Source organism: Leptodactylus fuscus, chromosome 3 (genome assembly GCF_031893055.1).
Source record: "Leptodactylus fuscus isolate aLepFus1 chromosome 3, aLepFus1.hap2, whole genome shotgun sequence".
Taxonomy (NCBI): domain Eukaryota; kingdom Metazoa; phylum Chordata; class Amphibia; order Anura; family Leptodactylidae; genus Leptodactylus; species Leptodactylus fuscus.
Genome location: NC_134267.1, coordinates 133,202,481 through 133,221,041, shown reverse-complemented (window position 1 = coordinate 133,221,041; position 18,561 = coordinate 133,202,481).

Below are 18,561 nucleotides of genomic sequence, written 5' to 3'. Positions count from 1 at the left end.
ATGAATGAATGTAAACTATGTATCTGAGCTGTGCTTTACAATTACTATTAGATAATAATAATAATAATAATAATAATAATAATAATAATAATAATAATAATAATAATAATAATAATATACTTTGTACTTTTGTCAGTGAAAAAAAAATTTGGAGATATTGGCGTACAGTAAACTTAAAAGGGTTTTCTAGACAAACAATATTGAAATCTTAACCATAGGATTAAAGATGGGTAAACCTCAGACTGTTGTGCCCAGTGTTTGATTGAAGCAAACCCCCGGTTCAGTCTGAATTGGTTCGGATAGAACAAGAAGGGAAATTATTATACTCTGGGGTCTCTTCATTATTATATACTCTGGGATCATGGTGCTTTAATGTGCCCATGTCACCAGTGAGGCCCCATTCACAGGCCTCAGAGGTGATCCCAGGCACATGACATCACAGAAGAGCTCCAGATGCTGCAAGGAAGCAGAGACGGAGAGCTGGATGCCACGAGGAGGCCCAAAAGAGGCATGAATGTGAGTATAAATGTTTTTTTAATTTTTTTTTCACCTCCCCTGTCCCAAGCTATTCTACTTTAAGGTCTATAGAGACCAGAGAGTATAATTATTTACCGGGGAGGCCATTTTAGTTAACCTGAGACAGTTTTGTTAAAAACTGAATGATTTGGAATAGTTGGGTAGATTTGCTCTGTTTTATGTATAATGGCTGCTGAAAACAGCTGATCATCGAGGGTAAGGCAGGATCATCTCTGTCTCTTTTTAGACAAAAAAAAAAAAAAAATACAGTAGCTTCTGTCAGTAGGTTTTAGTATAAAAAAAAGACACCTGGGGTACCAGGCATCTGTAGATTCCAGGATATTTCTGGGGATGTCTTCTGCCATATTACTGTACATAATAGGCTAGGCCTTGTGAACCAACATTCTCTAGGATCCCCTGGAATATAACATTATTATGATGGGACCTGTCCTCATTGTCTGCAATTTCAGCTTTGAGTTAAGAAACATCAGCTTCCAAGTCTTAGTGGGTAGGTAGGGATAAGGACCAAACCCAATCTTAGCTTGAAAGATGAGGGAATTAAGAATCGCGCTTCCACAGTGGACCAAGGAATGGAAACTTCACACAAAAATCACACAACGCGTTTCCGGCACGTATCCGTCCTTTTTCAAGTGTAAATTGATAAAACAAGAATAAATATGTACATGCATCTGAAATTAAACCATTGTAAACACAAAATAAAAATTAACAAAGATACATAAACAACCAATTGATAACACAAATACGCGCCCGAAACGCGTTGTGTGATTTTCGCTAATAAAGTTTCCATTCCTTGATCCACTGTGGAAGCACGATTCTTAAGTCCCTCATCTTTCAAGCTAAGATTGGTTTTGGTCCTTATCCCTACCATTTATACATCTTTGGGTGTGAAAGAATTAGCTGCACGCCACCCAGAGAAGAACCCTCTGTTTAAATTGGTTTTGATGCCTACCAAGGGTTTGTGCTATATTACAACCTTACCAGGTGAGCCTTACACTACTATTCACCGTTTTTTTCATTTAATCGATTTACACTATAGGATGCTCGTTGTCCTCTTTTCTTCCATTTATCTAGTGGGTAGGTAGTCAGCAATGATTGTCTCATCTCCTACCTAAAACCAGTAATCCTGAAGTCTGGGGAAGCATCATGGCTCAGTAGTTAGCACTGTTATTTTGCTGGTGTCCTTGGTTTGAATTCAACTGAGGACAACATCTGCAAAGACTTTTGTATGATCTTCCTATGTTTGGAGTTCTGAAAAAAAGAGACTCCAATTTCTTTCCACATTCCAAAGGCATGCTGACAATGTATGTAAAGTGTTGCTACTTATTTTGAGACTTTACAAGCAAGAGAAATAAATAAATATAAATACAGAGTTGGGTCACATGTCTAAGAAGAATGGAGTCTCTCCAGGTAAATGTAGCACCTCTCACCTCTAAGTTACCCATCTACTTGGCTATAGCAACCCCTCAGAACCTGCAATATTGTTGTGAGGTTCCGAGGGGTAAAGGGGAGGGGGAGGGGATCTTGCCCCCAGGCTCCCTGGATGTTGTGATTGTTATTGATCACGGCATCCAGGGGGTTATTCCTCCAGAATCGGAGTATCTTCCGGCTCCGCTGGCTGGTCCCACCCCTCTGCTATATAACACACCCAAGAGCAGGAAGTAATGCCGCATGCACAGCTTCTGTTCCGATGGCATCCGCTGCGTTTTTCAATGCACCTCTTTTCCACCACAGTTTTTCCCCCCGAAATGTGTGGATTGGATTAGCCAGAATCTCATACACTTTACTGGTGTGTGACTAATATACATCAACACACATGTTAACTGCTTTCATGCCTTCTGTGATAAGATATCACTCTGCAGTAAGTAATTATATACTTACTACATCTACTGTATATTCATCTATATATACTGCATTATGTAGTTTTAGGCACAGTTTATAATTTTTTTTTACGTTTTTCACTCTAGTTGATGACTATTTTCATGAATCTTAGGACTCATGCACACAAATGTATTTTTATCTGTGATTGCGGGTCATTATACCTGCATATACATTATAGTATATGCAGGTTATATACCTCCACAGAGCCGCTCCCCTGTATCCAGCACTGTGTTTGGTGTTACGCACTTGAGAAAGGGCAGGTGTGCCCGAAACGCGGCGATTTTTTAAGCGTTGTGCATCATTGTCTTTTTGAATAAAATCCTGTTGTGACCTGAGAGCGCCGTCTTTCCATTTCATTGAAAACTCTATCTTCCCTGGCCTTGGCCGGTGTCCATCAGACGTGCTGCCTCCTCCACCTGACGGTAAACCCCAAACGTAGTTGTGAGCGATTGTCACAACCTCATCAGGTGAGAGGCCATTTGGTCCTTTTAAATCTTCTGGTTATTTCCACCAAAATTTATCAGACATTCTACACTATATAGTGTGCTCGGTGTCTCTTTTGTTTTTTATTGCGGGTCATTACGGACCAATATATTTAAATAGAACCATAAACATCGTCGTAGCTTTGGCAAATTATGGAGCACGTCTATTTGCAAACTGCAAATTATGGAGCACATCCTATATTTGTCCGAAATTGCGGCTTTGTTAATTCTTTTGAATATATGGGTCAGTGAAATCAATGGCTGATATACTGGTACCAATCCATTTTCACTAACCCACAGACTGCACACACTCGTTTACATGAAGCCTAAGGCCCATTGTGAGAAAGTGACAAGCAGAGTGCTGGAGTCACGGTATATCTTCAGCAGATTCCTGACATGTGTGGTTCAGGGCGGATCTTGAATAAGCAGCAGTCTAGGTGTGGGTCATAGGCTTATTACTGGGCCATAAAAGGCTGCACTTCCATAAGGGCTCTTTGCTGCTGTGCCTGAGCTTGCTGCTGCTTTAGGATCACCTGCCCAAAATTGTTTTACAAAGTCCTCTATGCTAGCGGTCCTTTTTTAACCTTTCCTGCAGTTTTCATCCAGGACATATGAGAGGGAAAATAAAAGGTGAATGTCTCTTTAAGACTGTGTAACTTGGGTTTGCACACATCCTTCACCATATGTGGGGAAGGTAGCTCAGTAGAAGTAGAGGTGTGGTCTGCAGTCAGAGACAGGGACACAAATCTTCCAGCAAAAATCGGTTTATTTAAAAATCAGCAAAATAAATAAACCTTTATATCAGGCACATGATAAGCACAAAAAAATACAGCCTTAACTTCAGGCAAAAAAGGCTAAACAAAACCTGCTCGTCTTAGCACTAACTAAACAGAAAATACTAACTATATGTGTGGCTTACCACCACCCACACGAATCAACCTAAACAACACTATACCATAACAAAAGGCTCTCAGTGTCAGGACAGACCCCGCCACAAGTGCAGCCTTCTATGACCCAGTATCAAGCCTATGACCCACACCTGGGCTGCAGCTTATTCAAGATCCGTCCTGGACCACACATATGTCCGGGATCTGGAGGAGATATAATGTGACTTCAGCACTCTGCCTGTCACCGTCTCATAACATTTACCACTGTTTTGTATTTTCCATTACAATGTATGGCTAAATACTCTAAGGCAGAGGCATTATAGACTGGTACTGGAGGTAGGAGGTTCTTCACTTATCTCTTGTTGTGGAGATACTCTTGACAGTGTGGGAGGTGTAAAACTGGGGAATGATGTGCTGTAAGTTTGAAAGGTTTTATTTCAGGGTCAGGGACTAAGAGTACTCCTTAAGGAGAGTGCCTATTCAAGCCACCTTTGCAAGTGTATGGAGACTTACAAGCCATTTTTCGCTCCACTGGGGGATTCTGGGGAATATGCAAAGCTGTTTTCCAGGATGTAATTAGGAAACAATACTTCTGCTTGCTACCTCTTGGACAGCCTCCTCAAACATCATGCATGAATTTTTCAGAAAGCCTAATATCATGATATGGGGTTACTGCCAAACTAAAATATCTATTCCAAAAGAAACAGAATCCCAGCTGTGAAAAGTCACTGACCCTGGTCTATAGTCTCTCACTTAGCCAAACTAATTTTCCTACGCTGTCCTGATGAGATGCAACCAGATCGAAAAACCTTTTGGAATAGATATATTAGTTTGGCGATAACCCCGCATTATGGTATTAGGATTTCTGAAAAAGTCATGCATGATGTTTAAGGGGGCTGTCCTAGAGGTAGCGAACAGAGATATTGTTTTCCTAATTACATCCTGGAAAATAGATTTGCATATTCCCCAAGGTTTTATTTGAGAGAATGCTGCTGCCAATAGGCTAAAGGTGCAAAGGAGGAGACTGTATCTGTCAATAAGAGAAGGAAATTTAGAGGTAACACTGCTACCAGCAATGCTGTATTGTGGTGTTTGATGCTGCTGTGGAGTTTTTTTTTTTTTTTTTGTTTTTTTTTTTTTGTGCATGGTGATATTTGTTTGGAAATACTGCATTGGAGTGTTGATTCATCTGGAAGGTATTTTCTACAGGATGCTGGTGTGTTGAGCTGCTAGGGATGTATTATGAGGCTACAAATTTTATGTGTACTGTTGTGTTGCATGCAAAGAATACAGATATTATCTGTACAGTAGCATTTGTTGGGCACTTTGTGGAATAATTTCCTTACTGTTGAGGTCCCAGCAACAGAATGACTGGTAAGGCCCTGTTCTGCAAGTCATGTGCAAAGTTGGTAAGCTGCCTAAATATTAAATATTAGATATATAGATATATTACAATATTGTAATGTTGTATTATTACTTTATATTATTTTCTAAGCCTTAAAATGCTTGTGTATTTTCTACTGTATCTTATTGTTTGATCAACTTTACTATTATATTTTTTCAGTCATACAGAGTAGGTAAAGATATTGGAGATTTTTTTTCTACAGTAATGCAAATATCAGCAGCCTACATTCATTCAGTCTGGAAGAAACAACATTTTCATCTATAGCATTCACACCTCTGGAACTTTCACCTATTGGATGAACCCTGGCTTGTAAGTATTCTGACAAATAAGTCAGGGTTCACACTAGCGTCGGTGTAGGATTTTGCTGTCTGCTTGAAAAATCAGACATCTTTGTAAATGGACACTTAAGGACACATACGGACAGTAAAAGACACAACATTATATCCCATTTAAAATAATGGGAATTGTAAACAGACACAGCTATTGTCCAATGCTAAAATCTTGCGCGGACATTAGCTACGGACACTAGCTGTCGGACACTGACGCTAGTGTGAACCCAGCCTAAGTCATAGGTTTGGAAACTTCAACAGTCGGCTTTAAGAGGAAAACCTGTGGTTATGCCATAAATGATGAAGATGGGAAAGGCCATTTAAAGTTTACGGTTTTCTTTATTTTATCACATTACATTGTTAGATTTTCCCTGCTGTGTTTTTAATACTATTTAAATGATTTTAGTGGTTGCTATTATGTAGCCTTAATATGTTCAATAGTTACTTAATACATAATAATTTACTGTAAATTAAGCATTATTACTTAGGTGACCTGGCTTTAACTGCTCTAATGACTGATAGATATCCATGAGAAATCATGACAGATTATGTTCATACACTATAAGAAGAGAATGATATCATCACTGGAGCAGATCGAGTTTGAATGTTTCATACCATAACTTATCGTTATACATTAAAAATATTTTATTTCATTTCATTTATTAGATGAATACAAGAGCTTAAATATGTATAATCAATGTATTCATCATTATTAAATTGAACCTCATAGGTAATTAGAGTCTTTACTCTAGGGTAACAGATGAGCAACATTAAATTAAAGTGCCTAAGATTGACTCACTCTCTGACCAATAGGCTCTTAATACTTACTGACCCAATATTTCTCCTAAAATGTGAAGAATCAAAAAATATTGGCAAAAGGGTAATGCTCTATGACATTACTATATTGTATAAATGGAGAAGTAATAGAGCTGAATTTGCAAATATATGAGAATTTGAGTGAATTACATGTTCATGTATATATAAGTAGTTTTACAGGTCTCTGGTATATTTTTTCACTCATATCACTCGATACGTGATGGACTACAATGGTAACAATGTTAAATAGGGATGAGCAAAACGATTTTCAGGATTATGCACTCTTAAATCTCAGTCAGTAAGAAAATGTATAACATTTGAATGAAGGGTACTAAATCCCAGTCTACAATAAAGCCATATAGTAATAGTGCTTTACAACACATGCCTTTTCAACATTTTAATCTTACAACCTATATGTACTGTATCAAAGAAGCTTTGCTATCAATGACCTGGTATCCCATTTAGTGAAGATTTCATGGACATAAACATATTCTGAATTACAAACATTTGTATTTTTACACATACTGTCATGGCCGTAAGTTTTGGCACCCCTGAAATTTTTCCAGAAAAATAAGTATTTCTCCAAGAAAATTATGGCAATTACACATTTTGTTATACACATCTTTATTTGCTTTCTGTGTTTTGGAAGAACACAAAAAGGCAGAGAAAAAATTCAAAATGGACATAATTTAACACAAACTCCAAAAATTGTCTGGACAAAATTGTTGACACCTTTTGTTTTCAAAAGAGTGGGTAAATAATTTTCTTTCAAGCAAGAGATGCTCATTCAAACTCACTTTTCGTAAGTAACAGGTGTGGGCAATATAAAAAAATCACACCTGAAACCTGATAAAAAGGAGAGAAGTTGAATCAATCTTTGCATCATGGGTCTGTGTGTGCCACACTAAACATGTAAATAGAAAGTGGGAAAAGAACTGTCTGAGGACTTCAGAAATAAAATTGTGTAAAAATATCAACAATCTCAAGTTTACAAGTCCATCTCCAGAGATCTCAATGTTCCTTTGTCCAAGATGTTCAATATAATCAAGAAGTTTACCATGGTACTGTAGCTAATCTCCTTGGACATGGACAGAAAAGAAGAATTGTTGAAAGGTTCCAACGCAGGATAGTCCCTATGATGGATAAGCAGTCCCAATCAAGTTCTAAAGAATTTCAAACTGTCCTGCAAGTTCAGGGTCATTGTCAGCACAAACTATCTGCTGACATTCGAATGTATTGAAACGCTATGACAGGAGACCCAGGAGAACCCCACTGCTGACACAGACATAAAAAAGCTAGGCTGAAGTTTTCCAAAATGTACCTGAGTAAGCCAAAATCCTTTTGTGAAATCGTCTTAAGGACATGTGAGTTTAATATAGAGCTTTTTGGTAAAGTACATCATTCTACTGTTAAATGAAAATGGAATGAGGCCTACAAAGAAAGAACACAGTACTAACAGTCAAATAGAGTGGACTTTCAAAGATATTTTTGTATTGTTTTGCAGCCTCTGACACTGGCTGCCTTAACTGAGTGCAAGGTATCATGAAATCTGAAGATTACCAAAGGTTTTTGAGTCTCAATGTAGAGCCCAGTGTCAGAAAGTTGGGTTTATGTCCTAGGTCATTCCAGCAGGACAATGTCCCCTAACATACTTCAAAATGCACCCAGAAATGAATGGAAACAAAAGGCTGAAGAGTTCTGAAGTGGCCAGCAATGATCTTATAACTACTGTTGGGAGATGCACTCATGTCTCTCCGCCCTGTACCCGCCCACACTCTCCTAAGCCACAACAGACCCCGCCTACTCCCAGCATCAGTAACCCTAGCCTAAGGAGGCGGGGGTACGCAGGGCACTCTGCAGGGGTGTGAATGAGAGAGGAGAGGACCAAGAACAACAGGGAGAGCCAGCGGTTCTGTGCAGGTAAGTGGACAGCAGGGGGGACTAAGTAGCTGGTGAATTCTTTAATCACTACACAGCAAGGAGTCCAAAAATTGAAGAATTCAATTTTTGGACTCCATGCTGTGTAGTGAATAGGATTGTTTTTAAAATACGACTTTCGATCATTAAAAAAATCCCTTTGACTTGCATTAGGATCAGAATTGAGATCGGGTTCAGATGGAAAATGATCGGAAATTGGATTTTAAAAAGATCAGCTCAACCCTAGTTATGAGGTGTAAGAAGCTTGTTGATGGTTATAGGAAGCAATTGATTTCAGTAATCTTTTGCAAAGGGTGTGTAACCAAATATTAAATTAAGGTTGCCCATTTTTGGAGTTTTGTCTGAAATTATACAATTTTTTACTATTTTTCTCAGTGTTTTTGTGTTGTTTGAATACACACAAAAGAAATAAACATGTGCATAACAAAATATATGTAATTGCAATAATTATCTTGTATCTGTATTTGTGTCTTTGAAGGAAACATACTCAATATATGTACTGTACATACATACTTTGATACATTCCTGATATGAGGTGCTAAACTATCACCGTGCAAGCAAAACCCTTGGTAGACTGTAATTAAACAATAGATTCCTGCACATAGACACATATATGATATGTGATATCATGAAACAATGCTTTTGAAATGACAACTATCATAGAACAAATATTTTATGTAGATTTTAATTGTGAATTGCAAACTTTATTGAACGAAAAATCTAGCGAAAATGTAATTTTCATCACCAAGAAGAGTAAAATTAAAGCAAAACTATTCCAAAATTTTTCAATCCTAACAGACTACGCTTTACCTAGCTCAATATATGAATGAAATATAGCAAAAAACCCACTATCCAAATATAAGATATATTTAATTAAAAATAATTTTAAATATTTAATGATCTTTTATTGAATAACTTGAAATCCATAATAAAAAGTGAAATGGTTATTAGCCTATAACATTTGCTAAATGACAGTTTTATTCATTTTGCAATATTGAGAATATGTAGCCACTCCATTTTGATTAAGTCATCCTTAACCAATCTATATTATATCTATATTTCTTTCGTTCTCACTTGGTACTAAAGAACATAAAATAGAAGATAACTTGTTCATGCAGCATGGATTCATGTTTCCCAAGCCACTTAATAGTTTGCAAAGTTGGTGTCAATTTATAGACTACTGTGTTTTGGATACATTATCTCTGCAGAGAGAAAGCTCTTCCGTAGTGCCCAGCAGAATAGAGTTTATAATCCATGGCTTTGTATTTTAAATAATCTCAACAAAGGAACCATTAAAAAATGAACTGATAGATGTACGAGTGCGTGTATCATCTGAAGTCTGAAGTCCAACAGTAAAGTTTTCTTCCTTGTTTTACCAGTATAGAGTTAAACTTTTCCATAAGGTTTTTGTAATGACTGTTTAGGTACCTAAATATTGGTATAGGAAACATATTTCCAAAGTTGTTATAAAATACATTTAAGAATAAAAATATCATGTATTTTATTTTAATAATATCAATAGGACTAGTTAGTGTTTAAAATACAATGCTATTATTTTAATTATTGAAGTCAAATGGCTATTTCTCAGTTGGACATCTCCAGATACAAAACTCATGAGTTGACCAACTTTGTAAAACAACATGATGTTGCCATACGTTTATTGCAAAATCATGCGCAATTTGCGATTATGATTTGTTAACCAGTGGCTGTGTTGTGAATTGCAGCCTGGTAAGGAAATATTGTGTTACATTGGTTTCCTGAGAAATCGGCATCCTTAATCAATTACAAGACAAAGTAAGAGGAAACACATATGTATCAGTAATGACAGCTGAAATGAAGCCTTGACAGTAGTGTGAATCAGTGGTGTATCTCAAATGGCTATAGAAGTAGAAGTTGGTCCAGGTCATGAGGACCAAAGGTCACTGGGCTACATAAGAAGAGAGGAGTAAAAAGAATGACACAGGGAAGTGGAGGATCTGGTAACCGCTTTTGCATTGGAGCTCAGGAACTTTAAATCATAATATGAATCAATATATAATACCTGTATTATAGAATTTCTTGTTCCTTCTATCATTCTGCCATGAAGGTCATGGAACTCTATTTCATAGATTATTCATTAAGATAAGGATATGTTCACATGAAATACATGTTTAAATGTTCAATTTTATAGAATATTAGTATTTGTACATACTGTACTGCATGTATAAAATGTTAAATGACTAATGTTTTAGAATTTTGTTTGTAGGTTTACCGTGTACTATAGTGAAAAAAAGGCAATATTCTTCTTCGGATAACATTACATCAACATTTTTATAGTGTTAATTTAATGTATGTACATATCAAATCATAAAGCTATTCTATTTATATTTTTATTAACTTGTTATATGGCTACTAAATTCCAATATAGCTCCTTTATGCAATTTTAGTGTTTCTGAAAGATAACATAAGTGGAAGATTCGGTCATTTTCAAAAGAATATTATAAAATGGCCACAAGAGAATTTTAACCATAGTGTCAATTCTTCATGAAAAAAGATGAGTAGAAATGTACAGAGTCATTCAAAGTTTAGACAAGGCTGAATGGTTTCCCACTGAGCAGAGCCCAAGGGTGCAAAAATATGTTTCACTAGCAATAACAAATGACAATAGATGGTTGTTAATGGTCATGTGGTTTGACATTGCGATCAAAAGTATGAGAACTAAGAGATGATTTACTATATGTATTGTACAGATGAATTACAATATACCTAAATATTATGTAAATAGTTATTGATGTACAGAAGTGTAGATTATGTTTTGGATTTTTATTTTTTAATGTCACTTTCCAAAAATTATAACCTTTTAAAAACATTTCTGTCAATGTAGTTGCATGAAGGCTTTCTTTTTTGATGAATGGGTTACATTTTTAATGGCCCCATTGTACGGAACATATACTTTAGTTATTAGCTTTCAGACGTTTGCATGTGATACAGTAGTTCTACAACTGTTCTATGAATTTGGAACTCAGTTTATATCACAGTAAAAACAGCAGGCTAATTTTGTTCTACAGGTTTATTACAGGTTATTAACATGGCAAAAACTGTTGTAATATTCAATATATTTGCACAAAAATATAATTAAAATAATTACAAAAAGTCATTTTTTGTGTAGGTGCATTTCAAGAGCCATAAACTTTTAAATGTTTGGTGATTATATATTGCTTTTTGGGTTTTATTGGTACAATTCTAAGGTACTAGAGATGAGCAAGTAGTATTCGATCAAGTAGGTATTCGATCGAATACTACGGTATTCGAAATATTCATACTCGATCGAATACTACTAGCTATTCACAGTAAATATTCTATTCAGAACCAGCGATGATTGGCCGAATGCTATACAGTGTATACCATTCGGCAAATCAACGCTGGTTCTGCAGCAGGCTCGTCCTTGCTAGCCGGGAGAGCTGGCAGCTTGCTGTTACGAGGGAGCTGACTTTTTCTCATAGGAATGAATTGACCAGTGTTGATTGTCCAGTGTACAGCATTCAGCCAATCAATGCTGGTTCTGACGGAGGCTCGTCTGTGAGGAGGCAGAGTCTAAGATCGGACTACAGCAGTCTCTATTGTGGTCCGATTTTAGACACTGCCTCCTCACAGACAAGCCTCCAGCAGAACCAGCGTTGATTGGTTGAATGCTGTACACTGGACAATCAACGCTGGTCAATTCATTCCTATGAGAAAAAGTAAGCTCCCTCGTAACAGCAAGCTGCCAGCTCTCCTGACTAGCAAGGACGAGCCTGCTGCAGAACCAACGTTGATTTGCCGCAGGCTCTTCTTTGCTAGTCGGGAGAGCTGGCAGCCTGCTGTTACGAGGGAGCTGACTTTTTCTCAAAGGAACGAATTGACCAGCATTGATTGGCCAGTGTACAGCATTCAGCCAATCAATGCTGGTTCTGCTGGAGGTTCATCTGTGAGGAGGCAGAGTCTAAAATAAGACCACAGCAGTCTCCATTTTGGTCCAATCTTAGACTCCGCCTCCTCACAGACGAGCCTCCGGCAGAATCAGTGTTGATTGGTCGAATGTTGTACACTGGCCAATCAACGCTGGTCAATTCATTCCTACGAGAAAAAGTCAGCTCCCTCGTAACAGCAGGCTGCCAGCTCTCCCGACTAGCAAGGATGAGCCTGCTGTAGAACCAGCGTTGATTTGCTGCAGGCTCGTCTTTGCTAGTCGGGAGAGCTGGCAGCTTGCGGTTACAAGGGAGCTTACTTTTTATCAGCGGAACTGCAAGCGCTGTGCAGTTAAAGTGCACGGACCCCATAGATTATAATGAGGTCCATGCGCTTTAACTGCACAGCGCTCCTCCTAAACACTCTCACATGAAAAATGCAGAGAAAAGTGTGCGGAAACATCACTCACCCCATTATAGTCATGGTGTCGGCGGGTTTCTGATGGCAACCGCTTTTTTATGGTTTAGGTGATTAGGTTTCCATTACGGGTGACCAAGCAGACTCCCTGAATGGCAACCCACGCGCAGATGTAATAAACCATGCCTCTAGAAAACCAGGGGCCTTTATCAGTCCCCTAACTACTATGGAAACACATCAACATCCTGCTATCATGTTATGTGGTGCTTATGGATTAAAATAGCAAGGTTACATTTAAACGACAGTGAATAATGGTTAATTATTCTGTCAGTGAATGTAGGCTTCACATGATCATCTTTTTAACATTTCTTTGTCAAAGACCATAAAAATATAAGTCTTACTCTATTTGTGACCATTTTCATGGATCCCCTATGCACTGAAATGTATGGGGGATCCATGAAAATGGGTGTCCCTCGAGTACAAGACCGCAATGAAAATTTACATTGTTCACAGTCGTTTTGCACCTCTTTTATGTGAATTTATGTGTTCCTTAGATTCAATTGTTGGCTGCAATATTAAGAGGTTAAATGACCAGTTTCACCAGCTTCTGTACTTGTGTAACACTATGAGATACATCTTTGACATAGATCCTTTAAACAAGATATTTCATGACATACATTTATGTCAGGATGGGTTGAAGAGATTATAAGACATTACAAGGATTTGTTGATTGTTCCCTGTTAATGAGTTAATCATAGATTAACCCATTGCTGGCACCACAGCAATCATATGAAAACTCTAGGGAAGTCTGGAAGCAAGTGTCCATTATCCCTGCAGTGCCACATCTTTGGCTTCACTGTATATTACACTGATATATTGAGTCATTCAGATCCAAGCGACAATAGTCATAGCTGCTATGATTAATTGATGGAGGTTCATGTTTTTATTATAGAAGTACCAAAATCAAAAAGATCTATTTAATGTTGTACCCAGGGATATTATTAGATAATTACTTGACTACCAATCAGGTGATATAATTTAAGACTAAATTCTATTAATACTTATTGTAGTTGAAAGCCTCTTGCCTCTTCTGTCCCATGTAACAGAATAATAGTATAAATTATGTCAAGGGTCTGAATAGTGGTTTTCCTTCTTTTTGCAAAAGTAAGCAACTTCTGTTCAATTCGGTGATCTCACTAATCAGCACTAAGTAGATTGATCTGGCTTTTATTTGCTATGGAAAAGTTTCTTGGAATTCATTGACTTACATTTCCACAAGAAAGATATCTATACCAAGTTTAAATCATTCAAGTCACAAATATTTTAATCTATCTATCTATCTATCTATCTATCTATCTATCTATCTATCTATCTATCTTTAATCATCAGAGCTACTTCTAACATTTCATCATTTGTATGTAGTTTGAATAGTTATACAATTATTTATTTTATGCAGATATGTGTAATAATCCCTAAAACAGCTATCCGATTTGCAATTAATGTATTATATTCTCACTACACATGCTGATCGACTTTCATCATGATCTATGAATAATAACAGTGACAGTTGATCATTGTTTGCTGAGAAGCTAATTAAAAAATAAGCAATATAGCCGCATTTCTGGTTGTCACTTTGGAAATCCTAAGTAGGACATTGTCAATATCCATTAAAAAACTTTTGCTATTATGTCTACTAAGTTCAAATAAGTCAGGTATTCTTTAAAACTATTTCATATATATATATATATATATATATATATATATATATATATATATATATATTACACTACAAAAATGTTTGGTAGGGTAGATCTAGATCTAACTTGGTAGATATATGTGCAGTATATTTGTCCATCGTGTTTATTGTAAAATAGCGTACATTTTTGTGATGACAATCCAAATTATAGTAGTTAGCCTCCATTGTAAGACAACAGCACTCATACGAGTATAACACATTTTAAAGGCACATAATGCAAAATGAGGTGTATATCCTAAATTAACCCTTACACAACATAGGGTATATGTTTCACATTCACCCTTTATACAAATAGTACAAGTGAAGATGTGATGGGGTTTAACATTCTAGGAATGAGAAGAATTACTTGATAGACATTGGCTTGATGATAGATCAGTAGTGTCAAGTCTCCTATTATGATATTACTTATATTCTAAAAGTAAAACATTAAAATATAATGGATTAATAACAAAAATGCTTAGAAAAAAAATCTTTGCTATCCTATATATACTTGTAAATGTGTGTGTCTTTTACAAATATTGTACATGTGCATAAGAGTTGCCTTTTCACTGGACTGGGTAATGTATGGTTCATTAAAGATATGCTTTTTGCACTGATCCTACTTATTTAAATCTTGTATGCTGTGTCTGCACCTGACAAGTCTCGGCCTTACTAAAATGAAGCAGCCATACAAAACATGAAAAATTGCGTGTAGTACTGTTTTTATGACAGTTGCTGTAAATCATTTATCCCTTGCCAAGATGTATAGAATAACAATAAATTGATGTTGTGCTTTTATAATTTATGTACTATATAAATATAGCAAGCGTTTTGTCATTTAACACTTTATGATGTTACACATTGTCATTTAGCTCATTTTTATATAATTATCCATTGTCTGTGATTTTTATATGACTTTGGTTAAATCTTCTACATAAATATGCAAGTATCTGAAAATGAGCATCCTTGATGCTTCACTGATGGGTAGATTTTCTTATCCAGCATAATATAAGCAAATTTTCTGATCTTTAATAACAATAAAACCCAGAAGAATTATCTGACAAAGTATGCCCACTTTACAGCATCTGAAGTGCACCAAGAGTCTCAATGGGCCCCCTGTCAGTCATGGTAAGAGGCACAATGAATTCAATCCAGTCATTGCTGTGGCTCATAAAGAACATCATATATGTTCTATCCGAGTGAACAAAGAAAGTTTCCTTCTTTTTAACTTTGCAGTATATGTGGTGGCTGAAAATTGAAAAGTGTAAAGCCGTGACTTTGTATTGGCTGGGTTTACTGGCCTGAAAAGTGTACCACGAGAGGGACTTTTGTAGTCTATGATCTATGATGCCAGGAGTCCCTGCCTCCCAGCGACATACTGTCCCATACCATAATTAGGGGCAAGGTACTACAAGTCAGGAAAAATGCAGTGAACTGATTTATAAACTTTACCAAACTAAGATTAGTAAAACTTTCACTGCTTGTCTATAACTTATCTACAGCTTCTCACATACCAGCTGTCCAGTTCTATGCAAGTCAGTTACAGAAGTACTTGGAGAAGACAGCATCTACAGAGGGGTTAGAAGTCAGAGAGAAAAAGTTGAACAGCAGGGGGTTGGGGATAGACAATATCTAGCCAAGCAAGAAACTGACTACAAGGCTGTTTTGTTAATAAAACTTGTTTTCAGTTCTCAGCTGAGCAGTGGGACCTCTTGGCAATGTGTTGCCAGGAAATGGCCTATTGTTTAAATCACATTTTTATGGTAAAAATATTTATTTTATGAATTTTTTGAGATGTTGTTGTGAACTTTCTTATCAATATCTATAATAAAAAAAACTAAACATTTTGCAATTACAACTTTTGTCACTAATCCTAAAACACTCTGTGCCTTCTTGTTTCCAGACACAATGGACTGGAGCAGACCCTATTAGCTTATATGTGAGAGTTTTCAAAGCATGACCTGGACAGAATTCATTGTGCAGATAAGGGAGCAGATAAACTGTAAAATCCTCTATTGTGACTGGTGGATTATGTGTATTATCTACATCTACATGATAGTTGTGACCATCAGCGTGCTGATAAGTGAGAGGGCTGCTCCAAAGAAGTATCCTATAGAAAATGGGAAGTCTCAGCATATTATATGGTCTAGTGGACAAAGTCAGAACTGTAGGATATTTAGTTACATAGTTACATATACATAGTAGATGAGGTTGGATAAAGACATCAGTCCATCAAGCCCAACCTATAACCCTACAATCCCCTACAGTGTTTAGGATTTTTATAAAGATAATAATATGGAAACATTTTAAAAAAAATCACTGAAAATTCTTTAAAAATATGTTTAACATAAAACTCAAAAAGAAATAGTTAATTTCCTGGCAAACTAATTGTCTTTAAGTCCAGTTGGTCCTGGTATCTGCCTAGGTTTGCTGGGTTCTGATGCCAGCCCTGAATGGGTCTGTGTAAAATGTAAAGAGTTGAATCCTTTTCCCTTTAAAATAATAATTGAGAGTTGTCTTCTGTCAATAAGAGAAAGAATTATTAGTCTATTCAGCAAGAAAATGATCCAGGAAACAAACTGAAGCCTACACCTTTGTGACTTAAAGGGGCAAACATATAAAAAACATTTTGTAATATACAGTATCTCAAAAACTTGAGTACACCCTCACATTTTTGTAATGATTTCATTATATTTTGTCATGGGACAACACTGAAGATATGATACTTTAATACAATCTAAAGTAGTCAGTGTACAGCTTGTATAACAGTGTAAATTTGGTGTGCCATCAAAATTACTCAGCACACACCTGTTAATGTCTAAACCTCTTGCAGCAAAAGTGAGTACACCCCTAAGTGAAAATGGACAAATTGTGCCCAAATAGCCATTTTCATCCCCAGTGTCATGTGACTCATTTGTCTTACAAGATCTCAAGTGTGAATAGCAGGCATATGTCTTATTTGGTGTTACAGCTCCTACACTCTCTCATACTGGTCATTAGAAGTACAATATGGCACCTCTCGGTAAAGAACTCTGCGATGATTTGAAAAAAGGAATTGTTGCTCTACATATAGATGGTGTTATGACCCGGTCTTTGCAGTCTCAGCCTGTTAGGTTCAGGCACAGAGTGTCTGAACAGTATTCAGCAAGTGAATCATCTGGTGCATTGTAAGGGAATGTTCACACTGGGTATGTAGTCTCTGCTGTAGCACTCATGTGTGGATCATGTGATGAGTTGCATCGCGGGTCAGTTCCAAAGTGTGTTTTTGCCCCTGATGGGGTTTAGTCCTCTGTGGGTGGTTCTGAGTGCTGCTTCCAATCACCTTTTTATATTACTCCTACTCCTGGCCGTATAACTTCGCTTTGCATGCTGATCTGCCGATCTTAAACTCCAGTTTCCAGTAGTTCCTGAAGTGATCTGTCTGCCAGAAATTTCTGCATTCATCTGTGTCTGATTCCTGGCCCATTCTACTTACCTTGCTGCCTATTCATACTATCTGGATATTTGCTAAGTATTGAGCGCACTGCTCCAAGCATAGTTGTTTTCTGGGTGCAGTACACCCTAGTCCTTTTACTGCTTGGAAGTTTGGACTTTTTGTAGGATTATTGTGTGTGATACTAAGTTCTGTTTTTCCTATCTGTTTGCAATAGTGTCAGTATTGCTGTTTTTCACATTTATTTTCTCCTCTATACTTTTTGTTCCCTCATATTCACTGTTAGTCCAGTCGGATACCTGTGTGGGGCTTTCTCTGTATCTGCCTCTCCTTTCTAAATGTGAAACAATACAGGTTTTCTGTTTCTCTTGTAGGTGAGTTATTTCTCTGGCTGTGTTTGCAATCACTCAGGTCAGTTAGTTGGGCCCACAGTTACTTCTAGTGTACATGCAGGGATTAGGAGTATGACACACAAGCTATTCCAAACTGCTCATTACTAGAGATGAGCGAACACTAAAATGTTCGAGGTTCGAAATTCGATTCGAACAGCCGCTCACTGTTCGAGTGTTCGAATGGGTTTCGAACCCCTTTATAGTCTATGGGGAACATAAACTCGTTAAGGGGGAAACCCAAATTCGTGTCTGGAGGGTCACCAAGTCCACTATGACACCCCAGGAAATGATACCAACACCCTGGAATGACACTGGGACAGCAGGGGAAGCATGTCTGGGGGCATAAAAGTCACTTTATTTCATGGAAATCCCTGTCAGTTTGCGA